A 6,722-nucleotide genomic window follows, 5' to 3' on the forward strand; every position below is an offset into this window, starting at 1 on the left:
GGCTCCCCTGTCCATCTCCCAGAGTTTGCTCAGATTCATGTCCATTGAATTGGCAATGTTATCTAACCATCTCATTCTCTTCCAGCCCCTACTTTTGCCTTCAATCTTTCCAGGATCAGGGTCTTTTCCAGTGAGTCAGCTCTTTGCATCAGGTGGCCAAAGTATTGAGCTTCAGCATCAGTCCTTCCAAGGAACTTTCAGGGTTGATTTCCTTTAGGATTGACTGGTTTGATCATGCTGTCCGAGGGACTCCAAGAGTCTTCTCCAACACCACAGTTTGAAAGAATCAATTCTTCGGTGTTCAGCCTTGTTTATGGTCCAGCTCACGTCTGTATAGGACTGCTGGAAAACCCATAGCTTTGACTCTATGGACCTTTGTTGGCAAAGTGATGTCTCTGCTTTTTAATACACTACGTTTGTCATAGATTTCCTTCCATGGAGCACGCGCCTTTTAATTTCATGGCTGCAGTCACTGTCCGCAGTGATTTTGGAGCCCGAGAAAGTAAAACTTGTCACTGTTTACATTTTTCCCCCATCTTATTTGCCTTGAACTGATGGGACTAGATGCCATGATACTCATGTTTTGAACACAGTTTTAAGCCAGCTTTTTCACTCTCTTTCACCCTTATCAAGAGACTGGTTCCTCTTCACTTTGTGCCATTAGAGTGGTATCATCTGCATATCTGAGGTTGCTGATATTGCTCCTGGCAATCTTGATTCCAGCTTGAGCCTGGCATTTCCCATGATGTACACTGCATATAAGTTAAATAATCAGGGTGACAATACACAGCCTTGTCATACTCCTTTTCCAGTTTGGAACCAGTCAGTTGTTCATGTCTGGTTCTAACTCGTTTCTTGACCTGCGTACAGTTTTCTTAGGAGACAGATAAGGTGATCTGGCATTCCCATCTCTAGGAATTTTTCACAGTTTGCTGTGATCCACAAAGGCTTTAGTGTTGTTCATGAAGCAGAAGTAGATGTTTTTCTGAAATTCCCTTGCTTTCCCTATGATCCAGCAAAGATTGGCAATTTGATCTCTGATTCCTAGGCCTTTTCTGAATCCAGCTTGTACATCTGGAAGTTCTCAGTTCCAGAAGCCTCGAACGTACTGCTGAGGCCTAGCTTGAAGGATTTTGAGCATAACCTTACTAGCATGTGAAATGAGCACAATTGTACGGTAGTCTGAACATTCTTTGGCACTGCCCTTAGTTAAGGTTGGAATGAAAACTGACCTCTTCCAGTCCTGTGGCCACTGCTGAGTTTTCCACATTTGCTGACTAATACTGCATAGACGTGGCTTAGTCACAGGTTATGCATGCCCGTTGAAGCTTGTTCTCTTGAGGCAAAAGTGTCTGAGAGAGAATAACAAAACTATGAAACTAGGTTTTTTTGCCATGCCATGTGACTTGGGGGATCATAGTTCTGCAATCACCGGTGCCCTCTGCAGTGAAAGCATGGCATCCTAACCACTGAACTGCCAGGGAATTCCCTTGGTTTTCTTGTAAAATTAATACAAGGCCTGCCATTGAATCTGAATTTCTATTACGTTCTTTTACCCCCACCCTTACCACCTACCCCCAGTATGAAATGACATGGTTCATTTTATTCTTAAATTTAGGTTTAAATCAGGCCCTCATTCCCCAAGATGGGGAGTCATTACTTGGTTGCACAAAAGGATGTCCTAATATGCCTGAGATGACAGGAATAAGTTGCAGGCTCACTCGTTGGAAACGAATATTTATCAGTTACATCTTCTCTGTAGGGGAGAAACCTGAGAGGGAAGTTAAGTAACTTCTAAGGCCCCACATTAAAGGTGTGGGAATACTGTGACATCCCGGGGGGCTCAGTGGTAAGGAATCCACCTACCATCCCTGGTGCAGGAAGATCCCAATGCCTCGGAGCGACTAAGCTTCTGTGACACGTCTATTGAGCCTGTGCTCTAGAGCCCCGGAGCCACAGCTAACTGAAGCCCGCAGACCCTAGAGCCTCTGCTCCACAACCGGAGAAGCCACCGCAGTGAGAAACCCACGCGTCACAACTAGATGAAAGTCCGTGCGGCAACGAGGACCCAGCACAGCCAAAAAGTTTAAAAGTTAGTTCAAAGTCCCCCTGCCATGCATGGGACACAGGTTCAGTCCCTAGTGGGGGAACTAAGATCCCACGTGCCATGGAGCAATTAAGCCTGAGTGCTTTGGGGCCCACGAGCCACAGGCCCACAAGCCACAGCTGGAGAATCTGCACCACAACGAAGATCCCACTACCCACAACTAAGACCCAATGCAGCAAAAAAAAAAAAAAAAGATGTGGGACTCTGAAATACTGAGATGAATACACAGGCCTGTTTGGGACTTCCCTGGTGGTCGAGTGGCTAAGACTCCGAGCTCCCAGTGCAGGAGGCCCAGGTTCAATCCCTGGTCAGGCAGGGAACTGGATCCCACGTGCCACAAACTAACAGTTGGCATGCTGCAACTAAACACCAACAAAAAAACAGGTTTAGAGAATGTATTCTCTGCTGCTGCTGCTGCCAAGTGGTTTCAGTCGTGTCTGACTCTGTGCGACCCCATAGATGGCTGACAGCAAAAAAATAATCTTAAGAATGTCAACCTATTAATAGTTTAAGCTTTAGGTAATACTGTGGGTCTGTGTGATCTAATTGGGTTTTTATGAAATTACTACAGTTGCTAAAGAGGAAAAAATACAGTGTAATAGGGGACTTCCCTGGTGGCTCAGATGGTAAAGCGTCCGTCTACACTGCAGGAGACCCAGGTTCAATCCCTGGGCTGGGAAGATCGCCTGGAGAAGGAAGTGGCAATCCACTGCAGTACTATTGCCTGGAAAACCCCATGGACAGAGGAGCCTGGTAGGCTACAGTCCATGGGTCGCAAAGAGTCGGACACAACTGAGCAACTTCACTCACTCACTCACAGTTGCTAAAGAGGAAAAAATACAGTGTAATAACCAAAGTGCTCACATAATCAGTATTTGTAAATCTTCTGTTAGATTTTGGACCATAAAGAAATCACGTCTACTGCTGAAAGTGATCCCTGGCTCACCAGAAAGGAGGCCAGGAGTGATTAGACAGGTACCTCAGAGTTCGAGTAGAATTTTAGAACAAAGTAGAAGAGGCTTTTAGAACTGGGCCACTTCCTTTATCTTGTACCAGGACCCTGAGGCCTATGAGGTTTAGTTGGTTTTCTATAATCAGACTTAAGAGTCTATGTACTTCCTCTCAAAACGCCATCTGGTTGAGTGTATACTTTATATGTATTTGAAAGAAACTGGAATTCAGTTAGGGGATAACATAATGTGGTGGGATAGGGAGCAATCTGTCCATTCTCACAGGGCTGGTATCAGAATTAAGTGAGATAAGGGGACCTGCCTGGTGGTCCAGTGGCTAAACTCTGCACTCCCAATGTAGAGGACCAGGGTTCGTTTCCTAGTCGGAACTAGATCCCACATGCCTCAACTATTAATATGTGTTTACCTGCTGCAGTGAAGATCCTGCCTGCCACAACTAAGACCCAGTGCAGCCAAATAAGTATTTTTTTTTATTGTATAATAAATATTTGGCACTATTGAAAAAAAGTGGTTTCCAAGGTTTTCTCCCCCAAGAGGTAAAATTCATGTGACAAAATGGGCTGTTAACCATTTTAAAGCTGATAGTGCAGTGGCGTTTAGCACACCCACAAAGTTGTGCAACCATCACGTGTAACTGGTTCTAAGACATTTCTCTCACCCTTCAAGGAAAACTCCTTATCCACCAGTAGTTTCTCCCCACTCCTCCTCCCTAGTCTCCTGACAACCACTCATCTGCTTCCTGTCTTGGCATTTATCAATTCTGGTCAGCTTCTTAAGTAAGCACTCGTGTTTTTGAGGTTCCTCCATGTTGCAGCCAGTATCCGTAGTTCAGTCCTTTATATGGCTGAGTATCCCGTTGTAAGGACACACCACATTTATGTATCCAGTTGTAGCATATACACACAATGGGATATTCAGTCATATAAGGGAATGAAGTATTCATTTATTCAGCTGGCTTTCCAGGTGGCCAGAATCCGCCTGACAATGCAGGACACGCAAGTTCAATCCCTGGGTCAGGAAGATCCCTGGAGGAGGAAACAGCAACCCACTCCAGTATTCTTGCCTGGAAAATTACATGGACAGAGAAGCTTAGGGTTGCAAAGAGCTGGACATGACTGAGAGACTGAGTATGCACACTGGATGTCATGTGGGATCTTAGTTACCTAATGAGGGGTTAAACCCATGCCCCCTGCATTGGAAGCATGGAGTCTTAACCACTGGACTGCCAGGGAAATCCACTGAGCACCTTTTCTGAGGGAGGGGGCTTTGCAGGGTCTTTGTTGGCGAAATCGGGGGCTTCTCAAGTTGTGGAGCACAGGACCTAGAGCACACAGGCTCAGCAGTTGAGGCACGTGGGTTTCTCTCTAGTTGTGATGTGCACATGTGGGATCTTAGTTCACCTCCAGGGATAGAACCTGAGTCCCCTGCATTGGAAGGCTGATTCTTAACCACTGGACTACCAGGGAAGTCTCTGAGTACCTATTTTCAATTTTGCAGGGTATATACCTAGCACAGAAATTACTGTATCATATGGTAATTCTTATGTTTAAAAATTTGAGGACCCACCCACCAAATTTTTTCATAGCAGCTGTACCATTTTCCATTCCAATCAGCAATTTGCAAGGGTTCCACTTTCTCTACATCCTTCAGTTCCGTTCAGTCGCTCAGTCACGTCTGATTCTTTGTGACCCCATGGACTGCAGTCCGCCAGGCTTCCCTGTCCATCACCAACTCCCGGAGTTTACACAGACTCATGTCCATTGAGTCAGTGATGCCATCCAAACATCTCATCCTCTGCCGTCCTTCTTCTCCCACCTTCAATCTTTCCCAGCATCAGGGTCTTTTCAAATGAGTCAGTTCTTCGCATCAGGTGGCCAAAGTATTGATTGGAGCTTCAGCTTCAGCATCAGTCCCTCCAATGAATATTCAGGGCCGATTTCCTTTAGGATGGACTGGTAGGATCTCCTTGCAGTCCAAGGGACTCTCAAGAGTCTTCTCCGACACCACAGTTCAAAAGCATCAATTGTTCAGCGCTTAGCATTCTTTATAGTCCAACCCTCACATCCATATATGACCACAGGAAAAACCATACCTTTTGAAGTGGTATCTGTCTCACTGTGAGGTTTTTTTTTTTTTTTTTTTGACGACACTGTATGGCATGAGGGATCTTAGTTCCCTGACCAGGGATTGAACCTGGGCCCATGGCAGTGAAAGCATGGTGTCCTAACCACTGGACTGCCAGGGAACTCTTTTACTGTGGTTTTGACCTACATTTTCCTAATGACAAATGATGTTGGGCACACGTCCATGGGTTTTTGGTCCAGTCCAATTTATCTTTTTTTCTCTGTTGCTTGTACTTTGGGTGTGATAGTTAAGAAATCATTGCCAATTCCAAGGCTGTGAAGACTTACCCCTATGTTTTCTCCCAAGAGATTTATGGTTTTAGCCCTTACATTTAAGTCTATGATCTATTTTGAGTTACTTTTTGTATATGGTAGGAGGTAGTCCTGCTGCTGCTGCTGCTAAGTCACTTCAGTCATGTCCGACTCTGTGCAACCCCATAGACAGCAGCCCACCAGGTTCCCCATCCCTGGGATTCTCCAGGCAGGAACACTGGAGTGGGTTGCCATTTCCTTCTCTAATGTGTGAAAGTGAAAAGTGAAAGTGAAGTCGCTCAGTTGTGTCCAACTCCTAGCGCCCCCAGGGACTACCGGGCTCCTCCATCCATGAGATTTTCCAGGCAAGAGTACTGGAGTGGGTCGCCATTGCCTTCTCCAGGAGGTAGTCCTACCATATACAAAAATTCTATTCCATGTGATATCCAGTTTTCTCAGCACCATTTGTTAAAGAGACCATCTTTCCCCATTGAATGATCTTGGACACAGTTGTAAAAATCATTTAACCATAGCTTCATGGATTGACTTCTGTACTCTGTATTTTTTTGCTCTTTATATCTATAAATCTTAGATTTACTATAAATCTAAGTAGATTTATAGTAAGATTTGGAATTAGGAAGTGTGAATCTTCCAATTTTCTTCCCCTTTTTCAAGATTGTTTTGGTTATTCTGCATGTGAAGTTGCTTCAGTCATATACAAATCTTTGCGACCCTATGAATCATGGCCTGCCAGGCTCCTCTGTACATGAGATTCTCCAGGCAAGAATAGTGGAGTTGATTGCCATGCCCTCTTCCAAAGGATCTTCTCAACCCACGGATTGAACCTGCTTCTCTTACACATTCTGCACTGGCAGGCAGGTTCTTTATTACTAGCATCACCTGGGAAGCCCTTTGGTTATTCTAGGTCCCTTGAATTTTCATATTAACTTTAGGGTTATCTAGGACTTCCCTGGTGGCTCAGACGGTAACATGTCTGTCTACAATGCAGGAGACCCGAGTTCGATCCCTGGGTTAGGAAGATTCCCTGGAGAAGGAAATGGCAATCCACTCCGGGACTGTTGCCTGGAAAATCCCATGGACAGAGGAGCCTGGTAGGCTACAGTCCATGGGGTCACAAACAGTCGGACACGACTGAGCGACTTCACTTCACTTAGGGTTATCTTATTTTCTACATATAAGTCAATGATACTCTGGCAGGAATTACACTGAATCTGTAGACCAATTTGGAGATTCAGTTTAGTTCAGTTC

This window comes from Budorcas taxicolor, chromosome 7, assembly GCF_023091745.1.
Source record: "Budorcas taxicolor isolate Tak-1 chromosome 7, Takin1.1, whole genome shotgun sequence".
NCBI lineage: Eukaryota > Metazoa > Chordata > Mammalia > Artiodactyla > Bovidae > Budorcas > Budorcas taxicolor.